The sequence below is a fragment of the Muntiacus reevesi genome, chromosome 2 (assembly GCF_963930625.1).
Source record: "Muntiacus reevesi chromosome 2, mMunRee1.1, whole genome shotgun sequence".
Taxonomy (NCBI): domain Eukaryota; kingdom Metazoa; phylum Chordata; class Mammalia; order Artiodactyla; family Cervidae; genus Muntiacus; species Muntiacus reevesi.
In genome coordinates, this window is record NC_089250.1 from 89,338,082 (window position 1) to 89,365,058 (window position 26,977).

At 45.4% G+C, this 26,977-nt stretch overlaps 1 protein-coding gene and 1 pseudogene across 2 annotated transcripts in view; one reads left to right on the forward strand and one right to left on the reverse strand.

Moving 5' to 3' along the window:
• The window catches only part of DISC1 (DISC1 scaffold protein), a 388,216-nt gene that overhangs the window by 322,229 nt on the left and 39,010 nt on the right, over positions 1-26,977 (reverse strand). The window lies entirely within an intron of this gene.
• Positions 19,537-19,979, forward strand: LOC136159011 (small ribosomal subunit protein eS24-like; annotated as a pseudogene).

Sequence of the window (26,977 nt, forward strand, 5' to 3'; positions counted from 1 at the left end):
GAAAGTAGAAAGATGGTTGCAGGGGCTGGAGGAAGGCAGACGGCTGGAGGGAGGAGAATGTTGGGAGCTAGTGCTCAGGGGGCACAGAGCTTCACTCTGGGAAGACAACAAAGTCCTGGAGATGGACAGGGTGACAGAAACAAAGCAGTGCTAACGTCCGTAATGTCACTGAACTGTACACTTGAAAATGGTTACAAGGGTAACTCTGTGTTATATGTGTTTCACCTCAATAAAAAAAAATTTTTTAATAGACCAAACTGGGTCATCATGCGCTGTGATCCCAAGGAGACCCATCCTCTCCCTCATTGCTCTCGCCATCTGAGGCTGCCCCCTGCACCTGGAGGTGGTCAGCACAGGGCAGAGGGATGCCAAGAAGAACTAACTCTCCTCTGCCTGTAAAACTGGCAAAATATTTTTCGAAGAACAAGGAATCCAGAAGGAAGCAGAGATAACACTGAACTCTGGCTTCAATTACCAAAGGAAAACTATTCAGCAATTTCATACCTTCAAAACAGAGTCCTGTGAAATCTGTATTGTCTTTTGGCTTAAAGAGACTTTAAACTAATTTTTTTATGCAAGTCCAATCACACAAATAACCCTTCTGAAGTTAAACGGGCAATGTTAAGTAGAAAATAATTTGTTTGAAATTTCACTTCTTTTCAAGTACCTGTAGGCCCTTGGGTCTGAGTAGCCCTCCTTAAAGCTACTCAACCAAGGGTCTGGAACCTCCCCAGGCCTGGCCCAGCTGCTATCCAAGCAGTTCCCCAATGGGAGCCCGAGTTCCTGGGCGGGGGGCAGAGGTGTCCTGTAAGATGCCGTCAGGCCACAGTGTTCATCAAATGAGGGGCTGAGAGGTAGGGGTGGGGAACGGGGGGAGCCCAGCCCCTGAATCCTCCTGTATACCAGACATCCCCCCAGGTGTGAGCCTTCCCAGAATGTAACCCCAGAAACAGAGACTGTCACACACTATCGATCTTAAGTCTCCAGAGAGGGCAGAGGAGCTAGTAGGGTTGGATCTGGAGGGCATGTGTGGAATGAGCCAGAAGGGGTATCAGAAACCCATACAGAGCACACGGCTGTTCCGAAACCTTTTTCCACTTATTTAAAAAAAATTTTTTTTAGGACATTTATGATGTCCCTCTGGAGAAGGAGCTGGCAACTCACTCCAGTAGTCTTGCCTGGAGAATCCCCATGGACTGAGGAGCCTGGCAGGCTGCAGTCCCTGGGGTTGCAAAAAGTCAGACACGACTGAGCAACTTAACACACACGTGCGCACCTGATGTCCCTCTGTGCGTGCATGCTAAGTCACTTCAGCCATATCTGACTGTTTGTGACCCTATGGACTGTAGCCTACCAGACTCCCTGTCCATGGGGTTCTCCAGGGAAGAATACTGGAGTGGGTTGCCATGCCCTCCTCCAGGGGATCTTCCCGACCCAGGGATTGAATCCTCATCTCTTAAGTCGCCTGCACTGGCAGGAGGGTTCCCAACTGGGAAGCTCCATCCCTCTAACCAGAAACCAACTGTTACTTATCTACCCTGCCTGAAATCCGCCCTGACATCCAAGCCCAGCCTTCACATCCTGTGGTTGAGGAAGGCTTCTAATGCATCAGACCTTGGAGAGAAAGAGTCCTTCTGGCACCCTGCTGCAGTCAGCTCTGGGAACACAGGTTCAAGCGGGCAGGAAGTCGACTGTGGCAAGACGAGGGAGGGACCTGAAGCCAGCTGTGCCCTCTGTTCTGTGTAAACCCAGAAAGGGCTCCAGTCTGCCCAGCTGGCCCCAGACAGGCTGAGATGGAGGCAGGGCCTCAGCAGCTGTCTCCTTCCCTTGCAGCCTCACACTCCACAGCAGGCTCTAGGGGAGGGGAGCGCAGTCCTCTCACTTCCTCTCCACGGCGCAGACCGGCAGGTCCCTGCTTATGTGGGATCCCATCTCCACCCTATCCACCCAGGGAGCTCTGAGACTGAAGGGAGGGAAGGATGAGGGCTTCGACTCGGCCCAGATATCACGGGGCTCCCACACACAGCCCAGATAAGATACCCAGGAGCATCTGCTTACATAATTTATGCCGAAAATTGGAGAAACCAATGTCACCAGTCCTGTCAGCAAGGATCCTGCCTGCCCCACCTCTAAGACTCTCCCTTTATCCACCCAACCCCTCCCCCATCAGCTACCTCATCCAGATTACCCAGCTCACAGGCCTTCACCAAGAGTCCACATCACTCCTCTTCCCTATTTATTAACACCCAGCTCTGTCAGTTATTCTCTTTGGTGTATATAAACTGTTCTCAATTTATGCTATAAATAAGCTCCATGAGATCCTTACAACAGCCCCCTGCCAAATCCTAGTATACAGAGAAGGCATCTAATATACATTGAACAAATCATATTCATTTTTGACTAGGAAATCTAAACTATGCAGTTTAAGAAAACATACTCATGAATTTACTTGGAAGACCTTAAAGCCAATACCCAAGCTAAAATCTACACAAAATGCTCATGTGGGTTTGGGAAAGTTGCTCGGTGATGCTAAGGCCCCATGGGGAAAGCCCTTCTGCCTCCTGAAGGGGAAACACAGGGACTCGGAGGCACTGCTGAGGATGTATAGAATAGTCAGAGAAATACAACATGATGACTTCACAAAACACGACCTGTATATAAGTGTACAGTGGAAACATAAGTGAATGTACTCTTTTCATGGAAGGAATTTTAATCCTATTTGTCATGGTCAAGGCATAGACTTTTATAAAACGTTCAGATTAACCAAAGGTTCTGGATCATAAAGAAACCACACAAGCCTGAGGATTAACTTGTTTTCCAAGAACCAGAATCCAATCATATACATTAAGCACAAACACTCAACTAAGCGCAAGTTCCTCTTTCTCAGACAGTTCAGAGGGCACCTGGGGATTCGGAAGTGCCTTGGGGTCACTGTAGTAAGAATCTGGTGAGCGAGACAAGTGCTGGAGAAAAATAAATCAAGCTTTACTGCATTTCCATTTTAATTGTGCAATCCACGCCAACAAAACCAGTCCTCACCGAACACAGGATACTGGATGGGGATGCAGACAAGGGCAAGACACCACCCCCGCCCCCAGATTGCTTACGATCCAGCATGGGATGTAAATCGTGTACAAAAACCGTCCCAAGATGGAATGACTACTCAACCACAGAGGACAGAGAATTTCATTTGAAGTTAACTAGTGGAGTTATCTGGAGCTTCCAGGTGGCGCTAGTGGTAAGGAACCCACTTGCCAGTGCAGGAGACATGAATTTGATCCCTAGGTCGGCAAGATCCCCTGGAGGAGGGCACAGCAACCCACTCCAGTGTTCTTGCCTGGAGAATTCCAGGGACGGCGGAGCCTGCTGGGCTGCCGTCTATGGGGTCGCACAGAGTCAGGCACGACTAAAGCGACTTAGCAGCAACAGCAGCAGCAGCAGCAGTGGAGTTACCTGGGGCTTCCAGGTGGCGCTAGTGGTAAGGAACCCACTTGCCAATCCAGGAGACACGAATTCGATTCCTAGGTCGGGAAGATCCCCTGGAGGAGGGCATGGCAACCCACTCCAGTATTCTTGCCTGGAGAATCCCAGGGACAGAGGAGACTGGTGGGCTACAGTCCATGGGGTCACACAGAGTCGGACACAGCTGAAGCACCTGAGCACACACGCAGTGGAGTTGCCCAGTTGGCTCAGCTGGTTAACCGGACAGTTCTTTGCCCTTCAGCAAAGCAGAGGGCTCTCTGAGCTCCAGAGTACTCCTCACTGTATGTGCTACCCCAAAACTCACCTCCTGGAGTTAAAGGAAGGATAGGGTGAACACAAACCGTTCTGGGGGAGACAGGACAACTCTTACAAGCAACCTGGGCCCAAGAGCCCCCCGTCAGCCTGACCAGAACCTCCTAGGCGGTGAGACTCGCTCCTTCCCGGTCTTCCTGGCAGGCTTCCCTGCCCCCTCCTCTATCCTCAGGGGCGCCTCCCTAAACCTCGCCCACGTCTTGCCCCTCTGAGTGCCTGCCTCTCGGAGGAATCAGACCCTGTCCTGAGGGAGCATGGTGAGCGCTCAGGGCCCCCGTCCTCCTGGGATCGGGCAGTGGCGACCAGGAAAGCACATGGAGGAACAGAGACTGGGAGGGGGACGGACAGCCTGGCGGTGCCCGGCCATGTAACAGAGCCCTGGCTTGGTCACTGGGGTCTTGGAGTGACATTTACATGGGATCTGACAGTGAGCAGGCGGCAGGGAGGCCACGGGGGAGGCTGCTGGGAAGATCCTGAGAGAGGAAGGGGCAGAGCTGCAAGGGCAGGTGGGGGACCCTGGTGACAGGCAGGTGGCAGGTTGGAGCCAGCCACTGCATCCAGCTGCAGCCAGACTAGCTCTTTGTCCTGAGAGTGATCTCTGGAAAGATGCAGGATCTGATCTGCATGTTTTCCGAGATTCCCTCTGTGGAGGAGAGACCAGACAGGAACAAGAAAGGACACAAGGACAGCAGTTAGGAGGCCCCAAACCCAGGGCAAAGGAAGCCCGCAGCTTCCTCCACACAGCAGGGGGGCGCCGCGCCAGGAGGCACTGTCCTCCTGATGTCTGCATCCCGCTCTGCGCCACAGCCACCCAGGACCCTTCACAACACGGGAAGGGAGTACACTTTCTTCTGAGCATTATGGGCACGCTGCCCACCCTCCACCACCCTCTGTTGACATTTATTTTTTTAATATTTAGTTTGGGGGCTGTGCCGGGTCTTAGCTGTGGCACATGGGCTCTTCATGAGGTCATGGAGGATCTTTCACTGTGGCGCTTGGGCTCTCTCTCCAGCTGCAGCATGGGCTAGTACAGCATACAGGCTTAGTCGCTCCGTGGCATGTGAGATCTTAGTTCCACGACCGGGGATCACACCCACGCCCCCTGCATTGCAAGGCAGATTCTTAACCGCTGGACCATGAGCGAAGTCCCCAAGAAACATTTAGGCAAAGAAATATTTCAGGGCCAGATAAATGATATTCTCAATCTTTCTACAAAGAACCCCTTCAGAATCATCCTAACTACTTTACCAAGATGCCTACATTTTTAAAAACATCCATTAGGTCAAAAATGTTTTTCTTTTTCCCTGTCAGCTTCTACCATTATACACATATCCATATAAAACTCCCCATACCTAACACAAGCCAGCCTCATCCTCAAGAACCTAAGCTTAAATCGGGGGCTAAAATCAGAAGCCCAACAGGAAGTACATTTTCAGCAGCGTCATCAATGGGCAGGGAGGACCACGGTGTGTGTGTGTGTGTGTGTGTGTGTGTGTGTGCGTGCACACATGCGTACTTATGGGTGCACACATGTCAGAGTGTAATAAAAGACACATGCAAGTGTGTACGTACACACACAAGTATGTATGGGAATGTAGATTATATGTAGACACGAGCTTCCCTGGTGGCTCAGTCAGTAAAGAATCTGCAGGTAGAGGGAACAGCAAGTATACAGGAATGGCACGATTCTTTCTCAGGGTCACTGAGAGGTGGCAAGCAAGGCCACTGGGGAAGAAGGGACGGCAGGCTGTGGGCAAGCCTGGGGGGCTTCCAGGTGGAGGCAGGGACCTATGCTGGAGAGAAGAGGAATGGATGAGAACAGAAGAGCCTGGAGAAAGGACAGCGCCAGTTAAGGAGGAATTCTGGAAAGAGGGGAAGGCTCAGGAGAGAAAGAACCAGAAGGGAAGGAAGCCACTGGTGATTCCAGAAGGTGTTGGGTGAGGGATACCACTTACACCAATGCAGCCTGTGTGTCCAGTTGCTGTCACCGCTATCCTTGGCTTTAGTTCTGCAGCTGAAATATTGAGATTTTGGATCAGTGGCTCCCAAACAAGGCTGCACATTAGAGTCACTTTTAAATGGCATCTTTTAAAAATTCCACAGTCCAGGCCACAACCCAGGCTGATGACATCACAGAGTTGGGGAGAGGGACTCAGGCCTGAGTCCTTTGGAGGCTCCCTAAGTGACCCATAGGCAGTGGGACTGGGAGTCTCTGCTTTATGGGGGAGTCCTGAATAACCTCCTGCAACACTTGGGAGTTCAAGCCTATCATGAACTTACTCACAGCACTGTAGATCATGTTTCTTTGCAGAATCTTCCTCTTTCGTTTCTTGAAATGCAGCTGTAGTTGTTGCCCACTACATGCGGACCAAGTGTGATCTGTATTCAAAACTTGTCTCCATCTGTTCTAAATCTTCTCCCCCACATAGGGTTTCCACTTTCTATAAGACAACGGGAGGCCTGGGCACCGCCCACCTGCGCCCCTGGCCCCCGACATGACCACCCATGAGGAAGGCCTGGGAGGCCGGCAGCTTTCTCACTTCCCCCGTCTGCAGTCAGGATGGCAGGGCCCAAACACGCTTCAACACTCAGCCCACTTTGGTGTTTAAGGGTCAAACCCACACATGCACCATGCAGTGTGGCATCCTGGATCGGATCTGGGAACAACGAAAGGATATTCGTGGAAAGTTGGTGAAACTCAAATAAAAGCTGTAGGTTAGCTCATTGTACCAATGTTTATTTTTTAGTTTTAATTATCCTACCACATACAGGGCTTCCCAGGTGGGACAGTGGTAAAGAATTCATATACCAATGTAGGAGACCCAGGAGATGCTGGTTTGATCCCTGGGTTGGGAAGATCCCCTGGAGGAGGAAATGGCAACCTACTCCAGTATTCTTGCCTAGAAAACTCCATGGACAGAGGAGCCTGGTGGACTACAATCCATAGGGTCACAAAGAGTTAGGCATACATAACTTAGCAACTGGCCAACAGCAAATATATAATATATATTATAACATATTATATATGTTAGCATACAGAAACCTGGGTGAAGGAAACTGTATTACCCTTCCTACTTTCCTATAAATCTATAAATATTCCAGAATAAAAGGCTTATTTAAAAAGCATGTACATACCCACAAACAAATTATGGACATGTGTTTTTCAGTAGGAAATGGTATGGGCTCTGGAGACAGATAACCTGCATTTAAAATTTCTCTCTGCCACTTCCAAGTGAGTGCTGGGTTGGGTTACTTGCGACTCTGCCGCTTGTGTTATCTGGTCTGTCACCTGGGGCTCCACCTCATGGCATTGCCGAGACAATAGAGGAGGTTATGCGTTTCAGTGCCCTCTGCTGAGCCTGGCACAGAGCAATCATTCAAGCTATTTTTACTTGCAATTCAGGAATAAAGCAAAAATACCATCTTAAAACCAAGGCACCTGGACACGGCCCCCTGCAGGCAGTGAAAATGAAAGTGTTAGTCACTTAGTCGTGTCTCTTTTCAACCCATGGACTGCAGCCTGCCAGACTCCTCTGTCCACGGAATTTTCCAGGCAAGAATACTGAAGTGGGCAACCAATTCCCTTTTCCAGGGGATCTTCCCGACTCAGGGGTTGAACCCAGGTCTCCTGCCTTACAGGCAAATTCTTTACCATCTGAGGCACCAGGGAAGCCCTGTAGACAAAACTTAAGGGAAAGATAAACCGGAGCAGGAGGAGGTTCTTGGAGGCCAATACACACGGCATCTAGCATGGTATCCCTAGACACTTAACCCACCCACTCTCGTTGGCCAATACCTGCCCAACTCTCTGATCCAATGTCCTGAGTTCTCTTTTCTTTCCTTTCTACCCCTGGATCTCCTTCCTCCAGGTGAAGCAAGTAGTAGAGGAATTTAGTAACTAGTGACTCATAAAGTCCGTGAAAGGGTTTGCTCTGAAATCACTGCGCAGCCTCTCTCCACAGCACTATTAATTCTCATAAACGATTGTCTTTTTCTTTCCATGCAAAGTGCAACTCAAAAATCCGATCACCATCTGAACCCCCTCAAGAGTGCTGTTAGCTCCAGATGGGTGTCGCTAATGAATTTTTTAACTGCCACCCTAATAAAATATGGATGAACCAGAAGGAGCCCTCTCTGTAGCTATTACTTCAAAACAAGTTTCTGTTCTTATTTTTGCAGCAAAGAACCGTAAGCTCTCACATCCACCCTAACAAAAGAGAGCTTTGCTCAGACTTGTCCATCTGTAAAGTTCACAGTTACCTTTTTAATGCTGTATTTTATGCACTGGCTTATTTTCATGGCTTTCTAAATGCACCGTTTTGCATGCCAAATTTGAGATGTGTTTATTAAAAAATGCTCTTAAGTTGTCAGCACTTCACACGTAAGTAGTAGCCTGTCTTTCAAGGAAGTCTCTACTTTGCACTAAATTTTTATAATACTCAGAATTTAAACCCATATCAAAGGTTTGTGCCACTTTAAATGCCTGTCCTTAAAAATGATATAAGCAGCAAATGTCTGCTCTATGGTTTCCTACTAGAAAACGAGAGGAAATTTGGTATTTTTTCCACACTCCAGTGGAGTGTGGAAATACTTGATGCCCTGGTGTGAAGAAATTAAATGATCCCTATGTTATAAAGATGCTCTAAGCCACTGTGAGCATGGGGGAGGGTGCTGAGGGTGACCTGTCACTTAACTGGGTCTTAGATGTAAGGAAATATTTTACAACAGAATATGATTGTCTTTCATCTGCACCTGAGGATTCTTCTCTCATAAAACTTTTCTAGTCTCACTTCATATTGAGATACTATATATAGCATCCAAGTTTTAAGAGGCCATCTCTCCATCCAGGAAGCTCAAATCTTTCCGATTGATTCAAACGCCATTAGCATTTGGAGTGGATGAAAACTAGGCAGGGGCTGGACTGGAGTTAACCTCTGCACCCCCTACACAGAAGGGGTTTGTTTAAACAGTCCTACTTTCTGGAAGACAGAAGTGGGGAATACTTAGGATGTTTAAGAGAGCAAACTGTTTTCAAGTACCCATTTACATTCACACAGCACAAACTAATTATACAGAATCCTTGTGTCTTCTTGCCTTTGGAGTGCCTCTTCACTCTGGAATCAATTCGAACAAAGCAATACATTTTACTCTTAAGCATAAGTCTCCACGGATGCTTTGATGCTTAAATATCTCAAGTGTGCTTTGGTTATATCAATATGTTTCCATACTGTGGAAAGCAACTCAACATCTTCACTCAACTCCTTTTGAAAGCTTTTGTTCTCAAAATGAGATATATTTTGTGATTTTTTTTTTACAAAGATGAGATTCTAGTGTCTCCACCAGTCACTACTATCAGGGAGGGTATCACAGAAAACTCTCAGATCAGGACCATCTGCCAAGGGGGGCAAAGAGCTGGAGATGCTGGCTGCTCCCCTGGAGGCTGGCATTCAGAGCATGGTGATGACACCCCCAGATATCACAGCCAGGCCAGGCCAGCACAGAGCCAGGCCGCCCGGGGAATCATTCCTGCAGTTCAGGCTTCCCAGAGAGCTGCGTGTGCATCGAGGGATGCGCTGGCCCAGCAGGCACACACAGGAGTTCAAACCACCCACGGGACCAGGCCCCACAGTCAATCATCCACGAGGCTCAGCATCCCAGGAATGACAAGACTTGCAAGAGGAAGAATGACATTCTCAAGAGAGTCTGGGATGTCCCTGGTGGTACAGTGGATAAGAATCTGCCTGGCAATGCAGGGGACATGGGTGCAAGCCCTGGTCTTAGACGATCCCACATGCTGTAGGGCAACGAAGCCCATGGGCCACAACTACTGAGTCAGTGCGCTAGAGCCAGGGAGCTGCAGCTCCTGAGACCGCGTGCTGCAGCCTCTGAGGCCCTGCACTCCGAGGCCGTGCTCTGTGACAGAGGGAGCCTCTGCCATGAGAAGCTCAAGCGCCACAACTACAGAGTTGGCCCGCTCCCAGACACTGGAGAAAGCCCACGTGCAGCAACAAAGACCGAGCGCAGCCAAAAATAAATAATTTTTTAAAAAAGATAGAGAGTCTGAACCTACCTCTGCCCCTCAGAGCTCCTTGGCTTGTCAAAGTAAACCTTCTTTGCAATTGGTTTTCAGCTCCTTGGCTTGTCAAAGTAAACCTTCTTTGCAATTGGTTTTCTCAGCTGGAGGCTGTTAACAATCTCCTCACAACGGAGAGGCCCTCGAGAGCTCTGCTCTGAGCCACATCTGGCCTCACATGGACCATGATGCGGAGCTGCCTGTCTGCTCTGCAGACAGGAAGGTTCCCACCGGTCCCCACCCTCTCCCCCGGCCCAGGAGGGTGAAAACAGTGCTCGTCCTCTGTGCTCCTGGTCACTGTTCCCCACTCCCCAGCAGGGGAGCACCTTTGTGTTAGCATCTTTCTCCAGATTAGACCCACACGGTGTGTAAGATGTCAGTTTTGTATTTACGAGCACATTCCAGTCCTGCCTTCCGGACATTGCAGCCATGTCACCTTGGAGCCACGATGTCTACAGACAAGCCCTGCATTTCCCCAGAGGATGACTAACCTCGTCTGTCAGGTATGAGGTTCCCAGTTCAAGACTCACAGAGAGGATCTGGCTGCACAGACAAGAGCTGGATTCTGTCAGCTCCCATCTGGGTGACATGAGAAAGTGATTCAGCCCACTTATGCCTCAGTTTGCTTGTGTATAAAACAGCCATAGGGACTTCCCTGCTGGCCCTGTGCTTAAGAATCCAGCTGCCAATGCAGGGGACATGGGTGTGACCCCTGATCTGGGGAGATCCCACATGCTTCAGGGCAAGTAAACCCATGAGACACAGTTACAAAGTCCACACACACTCCAGTGCATGCTCCTCAACAAGAGAAGCCACTGCAATGAGAAGCCTGTGCACCACACCTAGAAAGTGGCCCGCGGGGAGCAAGAGACCCAGCACAGCCGAAAATAAAGAAATAAAGGGCATAATCCCCATACCTTGACAGACGGTTCTGAAGATATGATAAAATCACTGACGTGTATTTTCAAAAGCCCATCAGAGTTTGTGATTAGTGGTGACACAGCCTCAAAAAATTAGCTTCTTTCCTCAAGTTCTTGGGCACCGGAAGACATCATTTTATTCTAATAGCATCTTACAATTTTCCTGAACAGTATTATTCATGTTACTCAGTGTTTCCAACAGTCCGCTGCTTCAGACTTAGTTCTGTGTTGTTGTTGTTGTTTTTTCTCTTGTTATCTTCCTACTAGGGTAGAAGGCAGCAGAGAGAAAATAAATGGGTGACTATGAAAGCACAGAAGTTCATGGAAATTCCCAAATTATCAGAAAGATATCACAGGTCTGTAAGCAATTTCCGACAAATATAAGAAACTCCTGAAGATTTTAATTGATCTATATTTTCCCCTAGAGGTACAGAAATCCTTGCCATGTGCATGCCTCAACCAGCCACTGCTTTGAAAACTTTCTCATGTTCCTTAAGGGAACTATTAAGGGAAAGAATGACATTTCACACTTTTTTCTGAACACTGAGAATCAAGGGTTTTGCCCCTCTCTCTCTTCATTTACCTTTTCAGTCTTTGAGCTATTTTTCTCAACTTCCATCAATATCCAAAGGCCGATTCCTTTTTTAAAAACGAGTTTAATAGCAAAAACAAACTAGATGAGTCTGTTTTTCTCTAAAATAGGTTTTAAACCTTGAGTTAACTCTCACTAAGGGAATAGAGCTTCCCCTGTACACAGGCTATTTTGAAACAAATGAGGCAATCTTGGGTAATAAATTGGCTTTAATTCACTTATTAACTGAAGGAACGTGAAAATGAGATCAGACAATTGCTGAGGTGTTCTTTAAGAAATCTGGGAGACAGGAGATACTCCAACAGGCTGGAAACACAAAAGCACCCTCTCGGGTTCTAAAAAGGGAAATAGATTCTTCCTGCAAATTGGAGCCTGGCAACTGCAAATCAATGTGCAGGACACACACACCAGATGAGCTGCCAAAGGTTAATCACAGGGATGTTATATGAACACTTACAAATGGAGGGAGCCTACACGGCTTATTCAAAATAAATCGTGTCTGGGACTTCCCTGGTGGTCCCGTGGATAAGAATCCAGCTTGCAATGCAGGGGACATGGGTTCCACCCCTGGTCAGGGAACGAAGATCCCACATGCAAGGGAACAACTAAGCCCACGATTTATAGCTAGAGAGCCTGCGTCGCAAGAAAAGATCCCACATGCCACAACTAAGACTGGATGCAGCCAAATAAACAAACGCTTTATTAAAAAGGTGAATCACATCCAACTAACTTTATTTAAGCAAGAACTAATAAAAAGAAAAAGACAGTAGAGAGAAATCAGTCAAGGTGGCAGAGCAGAAGGACCCTGAGCTCACCTCCCTTCATGGGCACACCAAAATCACAACTATATTTATGGGACAATCGGCAATGAAAAATACCTCCCACAGCTAGAAGACATAAAGAACGAAATACCACAAGACAGCTAGGGAGGGATGGACTCGTGACATAGTCAAGTCCCTCCTCCCATCCTGGGTGGGTAACACACAAGCTGGAGAAGGTTGTGATCACAACTGCAGAGGTTTTCCCAAAGGAGTGAGGGGTCTGAGCCCCAAATCAGGCTCCCTAGTCTGAGGGCCCTGCCTGGGAAGATGAGCCCCCAGAGCATTTGGCTTTGAAAGGCCAGCAGGGCATCTCAGAGAGCTGGGGTAGTAGAGACTCTGCTTTTAAAGGGTTCACACAAAATCTCACGTGTTCTGGGTCCCGGGGCAGAAGCAGTGATTTCACAGGAGCCTGGGTCAGACCTACCTGCTGATTCTCAGAGAGTCTCCTAAAGGCAGGAGACAATTGCAGCTCACCCTGGGAACAGAGACAGTGGTGGCAGGTGTTTGGGGTGAGCTCTTTCTTCTACTGTCTGGACACTGGTGCCAGCACCAGTCACTGTAGAATCCTCCCTCTAGCTCACTAGCCCCAGGACCCAGCCCTGCGCTGGCCCAACAGCCTACAGGCACCAGAGCTGAGATGCCTCAAGCCAAGCAACTAACTGGGCAGAGACATAGCCTCACTCACCAGCAAACAAGCTGCCTTAAGACTCCTTGAGCCACGGATACTTCTGGACACAGCCTGTCCCCTGGAGGGCCCAGGACCCAGAACCACCTACCAGTGGGCAGGCACCAGTCCTGGACGCCAGCCTAGCCCTCCAAGGAGCCTGCTCTAGCCTCCAGACCAGCCTAACCCACCAGGGGACAGACACCAGACACAAGAAAACCACAGTCTCAGGGCCCGTGGAACCAACCTGCCCACTGGGGCCGACTGGACTCTGGCCCCACCCACTAGCAGAACACTCCAGATCCTGTACCCAACTCTGTCTAGTAACTGACCTCCACACACCAACAGTCCAACGCCACTTCAGTGAGTCCCGGGCCCTACAACCAGACTCAAGACAAGCTCTGCCCACCAGCAGACCCAGCACTAACCCCAGGTCCTGGCTTCACCCACCAACGAAGTGGCAATTGCCCGAGTCTCCAAACCATGACCCCACCCCTCAGTGGGCCAGCAGTGGCCCTGGGGCCCTCCTGGGTTTGGCAGTCAGTCACCCCATGACCTGGCCTCTGCCAACAAGTGCCTGCAGCCTTCATACAAGGCAGATCCTGGCAACCAATCAAACTGGGAGCCAACCAAGCCTATCAGACTACCCACAGAGTCAGCCCCCCACATTAGAAGGACCCAAGATGCCCTCATAGAAGGAAGCCCTAGAGCATACTGCTTGGGCAACAAGAGGGCAATGCACTGCTGGGACACAGAACATCTCCTACCGCTGGCCACTTCTCCAAAGCTGGGAAACACAACCACCAGATACATAAAAATAAAAACAGCAAGCTAGGGGGAAAGGCGAAAGAGGACCATGTTCCATAAAGAAGAGAAGCCCAGAAGAAGAATGAAGCAAAGTGGAGATAGGCAATCTACCCAATAAAGGGTTCAAGGTAATGATCCTGAGTGCATGCTAAGTCACTTCACTTGTGTGCAACTCTGTGCAACCCTCTGGACTGAGGCCTTCCAGGCTCCTCTGTCCATACCTTCCAGGCAACAGTACTGGAGTGGGTTGCCATGCCTCTTCCAAGAATAACCATAAAGATGATCAAAGAACTTGGGAGAAGAATGGATGCACAGAACAAGAAGTTAGAAGTTTTTAACAGAGTCAGAAAATATAAAGAACAACTAAACAGAAATGAAGAATACAATAACAGAAATGAAAAGTAAACTAGAAAGAATTAACAGTACACTAAAAGATATAGGAAAATGGATCAGTGGTCTGGAAGACCAGAGTAGTGGAAATTACTGAAGCTGAACAGAAAAAAGAAAGAAAAGAAATGACAGTTTAAGAGACCTCTGGGACAACATCAAGCATACCAACATTCACAATATAGAAGTCCCAGAAGGAGGAGAGAGAGAGAGGACCTGAGAAAATATTTGAAGACATTATAGCTGAAATACTCCCTAACATGGGAAAGGAAAAAGTCACCCAAGTCCAGAAAGCATAGAGACTTCTATTCAGGATGGGGTCAAAGAAAAACATACCAAAACACACTGTAATTTAAATGGCAAAAATTAAAGAGAGAATATTAAAAAGCTGCAATGGAAAAGCAACAAATAATATACAAGAAAACTCCCATAAAGCTATTAGCTTATTTTTCAGCAGAATCTCTACAGACCAAAAGGGAATGGCACGATATATTTAAAGTAACAAAAGGGAAAAATCTATAACCAAGAATATTCCACTCACAAGGTTCCGATTCAGACTTGATGGAGAAATCAAAATCTTTACAGACAAACAAAAGCTAAAAGAGTTCAGCACCACCAAACCAGCTTTACAAAAAATGATAAAGGAACCTCTTTAAAGTTAAAAAGAAAAAGCTAAAACTAGAAACATGAACATTACAAAAGAGAAGCCTCATCAGTAAAGGCAAACATATAGTAAAGATACAAAACTATCTATACACAAAGCTGGTAGGAAGGTTAAAAGACAAAAATATTAAAATCACCATATCCATAATAAGCAGTTAAGGGACACAAAAAACAATTTGATGTAAAACATGATATTAAAAACAGTAATTGTGATGGGAGGAGAGTACAAATGCAAAGTTATGAAGAATTTGAAATGGAGATAATATGTTAAAGAATGAAATGAGAACACTCTCTAACACCGTATATAAAAATAAACTCAAAATGGATTAAAGACCTACATGTAAGACCAAAACCATAAAACTCCTAGAAGAAAACATAGGCAGAATACTCTTTGGCATAAATCGTAGCAATATTTTTGGGGATCTGTCCCCTAAAGCAAAGGAAATAAAAGCAAAAACAAACAAATGGGACCTAATTAAATTTAAAAGCTTTTGCACAGCAAAGGAAACCATCAATGATGTGAAAAGACAACTACTGAATGGGAGAAGATATCTGCAAATGATATGACTGGTAAGAAGTTAATATCCACAATATATAAACAGCTCAAGTAACTCAACATCAAAAATAAATAAATAAATAAACAACCAAATATAAAAAATGGGCATAAGGTCTGAATAGACATTTTTTTCCAAAGAAGACATACAGATGGTCAACAGGCACATGGAAAGATGCTCAGAATTGTTAATCATCAGAGAAATGCTAATTAAAACCACAATGAGGTGTCACCTTACACCTATTAGAATAGCTATCATCAAAATGAACACAAATAACAAATGTTGGTGAGGATGTGTAGAAAAAGGAACTCTCAAACACTGTTGGTGGCAATGTAAATTGGTGCAGCCACTATGAAAAACAGTTTAGAGATTCCTCAAAAAACTAAAAATAGAACTACCATATGATTCAGGAATTCCCCTATTGGGTATCTATCCGAAAAAAAACAAAAGCACTAATTTAAAACATAGAGCACCCCAATGCTCATAGCATTGTTTGCAAATTTCCAAGATGTGAAAGCAACTTAAGTGTCCATCAACAGGTTAATGAATAAAGAAGTGGCACATATATACAACAGAATCCTTTTCAGCCATAAAAAAAAAAAAAAAAGAATGAAATAATGCCATTTACAATCATTACAATGCCATTTGGACTTGGAGGGTCCAAACTAGTGGTTACCAGTGGGGAGAGGGAGGAGGTAGAGGCAAGATGAGGTAAGGGATTAAGAGGTATAAACTACTATGTATAAAATAAATAAGCTACAAGGATATATACAACACAGGAAATACAACCAATCATTTATAACAAGTTTAAATGGAATGTCTGTATAGTCAAAGTTATGTTTTTGCCAGTAGTCATGTATGGATGTGAGAGTTGGACTATAAAGAAAGTTGAGCAGTGAAGAACTGAAGCTTTTGAACTGTGGTGTTGGAGAAGACTCTTGAGAGTTCCTTGGACTGCAAGGAGATCCAACCAGTCCATCCTAAAGGAGATCAGTCCTGGGTGTTCATTGGAAGGACTGATGCTGAAGCTGAAACTCCAATACTCTGGCCACCTGATGTGAAGAACTGACTCATTGGAAAAGACCCTGATGCTGGGAAAGACTGAAGGCAGGAGGAGAAGGGGACAACAGAGGATGAGATGGTTGGATGGCCTCACCAACTCAATGGACATGAGTTTGAGCAGGCTCCACAAGATGGTGAAGGACAGGGAAGCCTGGTATGCTGCAGTCCACAAGGTTGCAAAGAGTCAGACATGACTGAGTGACTGAAGAACAATAAGTCAAGTCCAGTAAATCAGGGGAAAGGTGGTAGACATAGATTTCTGGATTTCACCCAGAAGATCTGAAAAAGACTCCCCCATTTTCCCTGTTTACAGGTGAAGGCTGGAAGTAGGACAGGTAGGAGAGGCAAGTGGGTTCATAGCTGGTGAGTGACAGGTCTGGGCAAAAGGGCCCCGAGTCTTGGATGGACGGCTGGCTAGAGGGTCCCAGCTCCCTGATGCGGGACTCTTTTCTTTGCCCTATCCTCTCCAACATGATGGATTAGAGTTAATTAAGACCGGAAAAGTTTTCAAAAGGGAGGAGACTCATATAACTGCTATATGCTATGACAAAGAAAAATAATTCAACTAAACAATGGGAGGAGAAGGGAGAGGACTATAATATACCTGCCATACACTCAAACTACCAGTGTAACCAAGAAGGACCCTATGGAGTACTCCCAGGGACAGACCCCCCTCCCGCCCCATACCGTTTATCCTCTACCGTTTAGTTTCTCTTTGCAGTACCCAGATAACAGTATCTCAAGCATACTTTCTGAGTTTTTTAGATACTAAAACCACCACCAAATGGAAGAAATTGCTACATGATGATCATGAGCACGTAGCCCCCAGACCTTCTGACACCAAATGACTGACCACCATCAACCAACCAGATAATTGAACAGCAGTTGATCACATAGCCTGAAACACCCCTCTCTCACCTGGCACTTAAAAATGCTTTGGGGAGTTCAGGATTTTAGAGCACAAGCCACCCATCCTCCTTGTGTTGGCGCCTTACAATAAACACTACTTTCCTTCACCACAACCCAGTGTCAGTAGATCGGCTTTACGGAGTGCCAGTGAGTAAACCCGAGTTTGGTCCAGTGACACCAGGACAAGGGAAACCCAGCTTAATGGGGAAAGATGTCACCCAGGCAATGGAACAAAGAAGGACCCTTAGGGTTGGAAGGCAAGACAAGGGCAAGGTAAGCCCTCCACCAGAAAGCCTCTGGAGGGTGCGCACCTATGGTGTGCACGGGCCCCTAACATTCTCCATCGTGGCAGTATCCATGAGGATGCAGGCGATGCCACCAGGTGCTTCTAGGATCGCTCGGCCTCCCCGAGAGACCTGCGAGCCAAGGAAAGTTTGACAGAAGATGTGTATGAAGGAAACGTTTACAGAATTATATAGACGTACATAGGGAAGATCCCCTGGAGAAGGGCATGGCAACCCACTCCAGTATTCTTGCCTGGAGAATCCCATGGACAGAGGAGCCTGGCTGGCTATAAAGTCCATAAGGTCACAAAGAGTCAGACAGGACTAAAGTGACTAAGCACGCATGCATGCATACACAATATATGCATACATATAATTATAAAACAAACCATTTTCTTGGAGTCAAGTATCAACCTACCACTGTTTCCACAAGAAACCTTCCTTCATGCCTAGATTCCTATCTCAGAATGCACACTTACAACCAGAGAGGCCCCAGAGCAAGGCAACTCTGAGAAGTGTGCTAGGATAGGGTTGGGGGCACAGGCAGGGAGCGGAACCCCAGGGCCCAGTGCTCAGCCCAAGGGAAAACAGATGTGCTGTTTTTTCAAAACACCAACATAGTGTGACACTGTGCGGTTAGGAGGAGCCTAACTTGAGAGCAGGACACACAGAGGATGTGTGTGAAACCATGCAAAGGCCACACAAGCTGAGTGCACAGTATTGAGGTTCTCTGCTTTTCATTATCAATCATATATTTCAAAGAGAGATGTTCTTTGCATACACTTACAATTGGAACTCTCTAATCAGCTTTGGTTTAAATCCACCAATCTAGAGATTATGTTTGTGGGCACATTTTCAATTATACAACTAATCCTGGGAGAGGACCAGACAGGATCGAAATCAGGGGTGAGTCTGGATGGGAGTGGGGTGGAAACAAAGGGTCATCAGGAACACCACACAAACCCCACTCCGTGTAGGAGGTGAATTTCAAGGTTATTTTTGTCAGGCTTTGTCATTACATTGGCTACGCGTGCATGCTCAGTCGCTTCAGTAGTGTCCGAGTCTTTGAGACCCTATGGATGGTAGGCCACCAGGCTACTTCTGTGCATGGGATTTTCCAGACAAGAATACAGTAGTGGGTTGCCATGCCCTCCTCCAGGGGATCTTCTCAACTCAAGGATTGAACCAGCATCTCCTGCATTACAGGCAGATTCTATACCACTGAGCCACTGGGGAAGCCTTATATTGGCTGTAAGTTTATTTAAATATATTCTTAAGCAGAACCACATACATGTGGCCACAGAACTATAAAAGCTATTTTTTTCATAACATCCTTCTGTGCTCAGTATAGCACTGGGTGCTTTATGTACTCAAGGGCTCCAATAAGCCGCAAAGAGTGGTTCTGACAGTGTCCCAGATCTGAAACTGCATACCTGGATCAGAGTCAGCCTGATGATGGAACATAAAGAAAAACCATTTGCCCATGCACTTAAGTTTCTGTTTAAATGAGAGCCCACCAGGCTCCTCTATCCATGGGATTCTCCAGGCAAGAATACTGGAGTGGGTTGCCATTTCCTACTCCAGGGGATCTTCCCCACCCAGGGATCGAATCAAGCCTCTTATATCTTCTGCACTGGCAGGTGGGTACTTTACCACTAGTGCTGCCTGGGAAGTCTTTAAATGAAATAGGACATGAGAAAACACATTTAAGCTGTAATGTGTTATAGAAATGAAAAGTTTTCCTAATGCTATTTTCTAAGATTGATAGCCCAGTTTTATCCCAGTAACTTATGAATCAAACACTGTTATCACAACAGTCTGGTTACTTCCCATGATACTGCATCCCCACGACCACCTTCCCCTCTATATCATCAAGCGTTATGGTACACCCAACAGATGTGATCTCCAAAATAACTCAGAATGCAAGACATGAAAATAACACCAAAAACCAGCTTGATTCCCCCAGCCCCCTCCCCGGTTACTTGAAGATCAGCAGCCGTCACGAATGACAGTAACTACCAGGACCAGGAAGTTCACCACCAATCAACTACTTCAGCAGAAACAAATAGTCATCAGCGTCCTTCACCCTGGGAAGGCAACAGTACCTAAGACAGAAATTGGGGGAAAACTAGCCAAAATGTACAAGATAACACCAGATGTATCTTTGTATTTGGATTCAGAACCCATTTTGGTGGGGGCAAGGCAACTGGCTTTGGCATGATTTACGAATTCCTTTATGATCACGCAAAATAGAATGAGCCCAAACACAGGCTTGCAAGACATGAACTGTATGAGAAGAAAAAGACCTCAAGGAAACAGTGAAAGAGATGCAAAAACAGAATGAAGAAGGTCAGGGGGACTGCAAAGGTCATTGTCAGTGCTGACAGAAAGAACGAGCAAAGATTCTGCAGTGACTGTATTTGTGGTGATTGTGCAGATTATTCATGAGAGGATTAATAAACTTAGTTAGACCTTTTACAAAAAACAAAAAAAGCTTGATGAACTTGACATCATTATATGTGCACTTACTCCTTCAACATTCACTGAGCCAAGAGCCAAGCACATGCTAACCTCTGCATGTTTATGTCATTTTATCCTCACCAAAACCTCAATAAGGTCAGGATTACCATCACCCCATTTCAAAAATAAGATTACTGAGGCTTATGGAAGAGAAGAAATTGGTCCAAAGTCACACCACTACTTAATGCTGGAGTCAGGAGTGGGAAGCCTGGCCTCCACTCAACCTCAACCCTGTCCTGCAGGTAACAGACCATGACGCTGGAATGAGAGTCTCGGGTACAAACCCCAGCTGAGACTGGACCTCAATGAGTATGTAAGGCCTGTATGACATTTGCTAACACTCAGATGCAATTCCCAAAGCAGAAGTGCTCAGGGATACTTACTGATTACATGTAAAATATTCCAGAACAAGGAAATTGCTAACATCACCAAGTTGGACCATAATGAAGGCTGAGTGCCAAAGAATTGATGCTTTTGAACTGTGGTGTTGGAGAAGACTCTTGAGAGTCCCTTGGACTGCAAGGAGATCCAACCAGTCAATCTTAAAGCAAATTAGTCCTGACTATTCATTGGAAGGACTGATGCTGAAGCTCCAATACTTGGCCACCTGATGCGAAGAGATGACTCATTGGAAAAGACCCTGAAGCTGGGAAAGATTGAAGGCAAAAAGAAAACAGGGCAACAGAGGGTGATCTGGGTTAGATAGCATCACCAACTCAACAGACATGAATTTGAGCAAACTCTTGGAGGTAATGAAGGACAGGCAAAACTGGCATGCTACAGTCCACGGGGTTGCAAAGAGTCAGACACGACTTAGTGACTGAACAACAACAGCTCTAAGAAAAATAACACCAAGCAATAATGTCCAAATGTAACTACCCTGAAGGATTTATAAAGTCCTTTATACAAAAGTTTCCAAGCTGAAAATATGCCAGTCAGTTCAGCTTCAAGCAGAGGCTGTCAAGGAAAGGTCCTCCCCACGGAACATCGGGAGTCATCTGACAGCCACCCAAAAAGTATCAGTTACACAAAAGCGAAGGGAACCTCTGGAGAGGGTGCCCAGGTCAAACCAGAGTTAGAAACTGCCCAAAAGGAGGCTCAGAGATGGGTAGGGACAGTGAAGCACTAAAGCTGTGAGTTATTTAATTTGCTATAGTTGGAATATACTCAAGTCCATGTTACTCCCTCTCATATTCTGTTATCTTTCTTGAATGGGAATGAAAGGGATAGAATTAAAGTTGTCAAGCCAGAAGCAGGTACCTGATCCTGGGGTAAGCCCCACAGAGAATCTCACTCATGAGTCACCCTCGCTCATGGCTTGAAGGAGGAAAGAGAACAAGCACTTTTACTCCAAAGCAGCTAGAGCTGAGTGTGGTCCATGGATTACTTGCATCTAGTCACCCAGCAGCCCTATGAAAATGCAGGAAATGTTTGGGGGACAGGGGGTTTTCCCTAGTCCTCACCAACTAGAATACCTAAAGCAGGAAATCTAGGAATATGTGCTTTTCACAAGTGCCCAATCACTTAATTAGCACAATAACCCCAACGCAGCATCAACAAGAACTTCGGAGACTGAAGGGAGGCTTTTCACAAGGTAGAAATTTTCAAAGGGCAAAAACAAACAGATGGGAAGTAACATGAAAAGTACAAAGGGGTCATGAAGCAATAAGAAAAATGTCAAAAGACTAAAAGGCTAGGAGTTATTCCTTCTGTAAATATGCTAAAAACAGAGGGGGAAAGTGTGATTCAAATCAACCAGCCAACAAACAAACCAGGATAAGAATGTTATGCTACCAGGGACAAGCCGACTGGTTACGGTGCAAGGGAAACAGATAAGAAAGAAGACAAGACAGAATCACACAGCTCCAAGTTTCAACCTCATTTCTACTAAAAGTGATCTTCAGGCTGGAAAGGATGGTGGTAGCATAATTTAGGAGGAACTGAAGCTCAAGAGAGGCAAAATGACAGAGAACACCCAGCCACTTCAAATGAGTTCATATCCTCAAATGAGGTCAGATTATCCACACTAAAGGAATTCAGTCCTAAAGCAAATCAACTCTGAATACTTATTGGTAGGACTGATGCTGAAGTTGAAGTTCCAATACTTTGGCCACCTAACACAAAGAGCCAACTCATTGGAAAAAAGCCTGATGCTGGGAAAGATTGAAGGCAAAAGGAGAAGGGGGTGGAAGAGGATGAGATACTTAGATAGTAACACCAACTCAATGGACATGAATCTGAGCAAACACCAAGAGACAGTGAAGGACAGGGAAGCCTGGCATGCTGTAGTCCAAGGTATCACAAAGAGTTGGACATGACTGAATGACTGAACACATACGCACGCACCTGCCATGGACCAAGATTGGGAGGTGTTCTGGCTTCAAGAAGGAAAAAAGTAGAATCTAAGAGTTATAGGTTGAACACAACAAAGCAATTATACTTCAACTAAAAATAGATTTTAAATTTAAAAAGTAAAAAGTTATAGGTTGGTCAGCCAGATATATACCCTAGATACAATTCTAAATGAATGCTTAAACAAACATTTATGAGCAAACAAATCCAACAAGAGAATGAAATAAAAGCAAGTTAACTGAACCTCTGTGAAGTCCACTGAAATAGACAAACAGTGAGAAGTTGTGGAGAAAACTATTGGCAATGCATGATGATATGCCATATCTATTGGATAGGGCCTTATAAGGTGCCTGTTTGTTATTTATGCCAGGCATTGTTATCTGCATTTTACAAACATTAATTCATTTCATTCTTATAACAGCCCTATTCTAGCCTCTTTTCAAAGATGAGGAAAACTAAGTCATTTGCCCAGCCTCACAAAGCTGGTCACTTGCAAAGTAGAAATTAAAACACAAGCAGAGTGCTCCAGAGCAATGCTGCTTCTCAGAGCTCTGAGGAATATTCTCCAAACACTGTGAAATATGGATGAAATTAATAGCAGACATCCAAATCAATACTTCCCTCTTCAGTTCTTGAGAAGGAAAGAAGTGTTTTTCCTGAGCTTCTGCATTCAGAAGAACGAAGAGGGCAGGCATGAGATGGGAAGAAGACACCTGGCGGCCAATTGTTAATTTGAGAAACAATAGTAACATTACAATTTTTAGAAAACAATACCTAGGATTTACACTAGGCCAGTGGATGCCTGCCTGGGTGTTCTGTTCAGTTCAGTAATAAAATGAAGCCATCTTGAGGTAGGAGGTAGACACGTTGCTAAAATCTTGCTTCCCTGTCTACCAATGCCGAATAGAAATACGGAGACAGAGTTTGGAGGAAATAGAAAAAAGAGTAGCTTTACTCTTCTTGCCAGGCAAAAGGGAAACACAGTAGGCTAGTGCCTCAAGAACCGTGCCCCCCTTCTATCAGGAATAGGGAGAGGTTTTCTATCTTCATGAAGGTCCTACACATTTTTTCTTCTGCAAAGTTTCAAAATGGCCACAGCTAGCATCAGGCAACTCAGCAACCTGGTCTGATGTCCCTGAAGTTATCGGCCCACAACCTTTGTGAAATGCAGAATGCTACAAGAGAGTGTAAGGGGAGAAGAAATGCCAAGTACAGGTTACAACTCATATGAAGTCAGCTTTGTTTCGCTTTGTGAAGGACAAGACTAGCTACAAGTGTTTATTAGTAGTAACAGCTAAGGAATAACCAAGATTGCTTAACCCTTTCAGAACTGTTTGCCTGGTATGTGCCAAAGGCCACTCATTTATTTCTGGTTTTGCTGCAACAGATGGACCCTTGGGGTGAGTAGCTGGAGTTTGTCAAGCAGAGTAAACTGAAGCTTTGCTTTCCCTGGAAACTCCAAGGGCCAAGTTTATGGCAGCAGCTGAGCTCTGCTGGAGCAAAGAGATAAGACGACCACATTTATCACTCCTGAGGTCAAGGAAATCTCCCTGACTGCACATGCACAAGCATGCTCCTCAGGGGTCAAAAGGAGGGGGTGCCACTCCATAACTGATGTTGTCAAAACTCCCACAGGCCTCTGCACTGGAAACCATTTTGGCAAAAAGGTGTAAATGCATATTGGCTAGGTTCCTAGGGCAGATCAGATGTGAGAAAAGAAGCAAGATGATCGGCCAAAGGTAAACAAAGACTGGGGAGAACTGCCCTATATAAGAGATTTAACTGCCTCTTTACTGCACTTCTCCTCATTAGGGATGCCCACACCCTCTCTCCGGGGGTGTATCTCTGCCTGGCTTCTGTCTTAAATAAACAGTGTCTCTGTGTGCTCTCCCACACGATGTGCTATGTCTCTAATAATAAAATCTGTACCTGTTTCTACAGTTTTTGCCTCCTTGAAACATTCATGTTTTCAAACAGGGCAAGAGTCAGGGCAACTTTGCTTTTACTCTCTATCCCTTGATAGACCAGGAGCTAGGACTCCTGGTTCTCATCTGGAATACCCAGGTCTAATTCCTGGTCAGGGAAATAAGACCTGGCTTCAAGACTGCTCACTGCTGTCTCTCCAAGAACAATCTCAGAAGCAGCAAGAAGTATAGTTTCAGCTGCAAAGAGAGTCAATAACTTGGAATACCAGCTCAAAATAATAACAAAATGTATGAGAAAAGGTAAGGAGAAAATCATTATAGAGAAGATGATATATATACAGAGCAACAAATACATGAATGATTGGTGCCCCTCAAGAAGAAAAAAGACAGAGGGAACCAAAGATATAAAAGAAGAAAACATTTATGGAATAAAAATCTAAATCTGTAGATAAAAAGTATACACAGAATCCAGGAAATATTATGACAAACACCTGTATATATGGTAAAATCACCTAACTCCAAAGAAAAAGTGTTAATCCTGTGTAAACCTTGGAGAAAACTCCAGTTACACATAAAAGGGGCTTTCAAAGTAACATTCAATGCCAAGTGATATTGTCTATATAGTTTGAGGGTTGGTGTGGGGACACTCAAAAATTTTATACCCAGCCAAGTTGTCAAACACTATGAAAACAACAAAAAGTCATTACTCAGTACGCATTAATGCTGGGCACTGTAACAGTCGCGGATCTTCTTGATCAAAATCTCTGGATGGAGAAATTCAGACAACCAAGCAATAAATCACAGTACAGGACTCAGGAGTGGCAGGATCCTTTTATGAAAGACTACCAGCAAGCACCAGGTCCTTTTAAATAAAGCACTAAGGCTAGACAAGGATGAAAAGTACTGATACAGAATAGAATGCAAACGCTATAATGCAGACAATGTAAAGTAACAATACAACTCATGAAAGAACAATCATTTTGACATTTATGTGGCATACCCCAGGGATTCCAGGTGGCTCAGTGGGTAAATAATCCATCTGCAATGCAGGAGATGCAGGAGATACCAATTCGATCCCTGGGTTAAGAAGAGCCCTTGAAGGAGGTCATGATAACCCACTGTGGGATGCTTTCTTGGAGAAGCCCATGGACAGAGGAGCCTGGTAGTCTACAGGCCATAGGTCACAAAGAGTAGGACATGACTGAAGCAACTGAGCATACATGCACACATATGCATAGCATACCCCAACTAATCAAAACATTTCCCATGCAACCCCCTCATTTAATCAATGAAACAATTTTAGTGATGAGAAATCTTTAATAGAGTTCAGAGAGGTAATCCGCAAAGATATTCTCACAGACTTTCCAACCCAAATCCTAAAGAGTTTGCACGTTTTTTGCCTGACAGAAATATTTCAATTTCATTTTGCTTACAGCCTCTATTTTGTGCATCGATATAAAGACACTTGAGGACATAAGTGCCACTCCTGAATCTGTACCCAGTTGTTCCTCCTGACAATCCTCAGGTATCCTCCCCACTGTGATTTTTCTTTCTATGTCATCCCTGTGAGCAAGGAGATCAAACCAGTCAATCCTAAAGGAAATCAACCCTGAATATTCATTGGAAGGATGGCTGCTGAAGCTGAAGCTCCAATTACTTGGCCACCCAATGCAAAGAGTCGACTCACTGGAAAAGACTCTGATGCTGGGAAAGATTGAGGTCAGAAGGAAAAGGGGGTGACAGAGGATGAAATGGCTGGATGGCATGACTGAATCAATGGACATGAACTTGGACCAACTCCGTGAGATGATGAGAGATAAGGAAGCCTGGCATGCTGCAGTCCACGGGGCTGCATGCTGCAGTCACAAAGAGTCGGACACGTTTTGGCAACTGAACAACAACAAATAAATAACGACAATGAAAACAAACTAGACTTTTGGAGGAGGAACAGAAGCCTGCTCAGCTCTGACTTTATTATAAGGGGAAATTAGTGTTAAAGAAGGTGAGCACACACACCAAGGACACACTAGCAGCAAATGGAGACTTTCTCCTTGACAGCAAGAGAACAGAAGGTGAGCCAAAGGCATTCCATGGCACATCCCGTGGCTCTGAAGACCATCTCGTGTACCACTGGGGACACATTGCTCACCTGTATAGTGGATAAGAATCTGCCCATCAATGCAGGAGACATGGGTTCAATCCCTTGTCCAGGAAGACTCCACATGCTACACAGCAACTAAACCTGTGCACCATAATTACTGAAGCATAAGAATGAGTGTGTGAAGGGGGGGAAATGTTATTAAGTAATTTTAAAGTTATTTACTCTTATTCACAAAAAGCAGAATAGGAATTCAAGATGAAAATGCATGTTACAATAAATAAAGCTGGCAACAATGGAAAAGTGTCTTTACAAATGCTAATAATCAATAGCTGTTGATCAACTATACTTCAGTTTAAAAAAAATAGTTAATATCTGTTAAGTCTTCTAAAATTTACAAAGCATTTTCACTTACATCATTACATGTGATCTAGTTAAAGTAATGACTATTCCGTCTCTGGTGGCTCAGACGGTAAAGAATCTGCCTGCAGTACAGGAGACCTGGGTTTGATCCCTGGGTTGAGAAGATCCCCTGGAGAAGGAAATGGCAA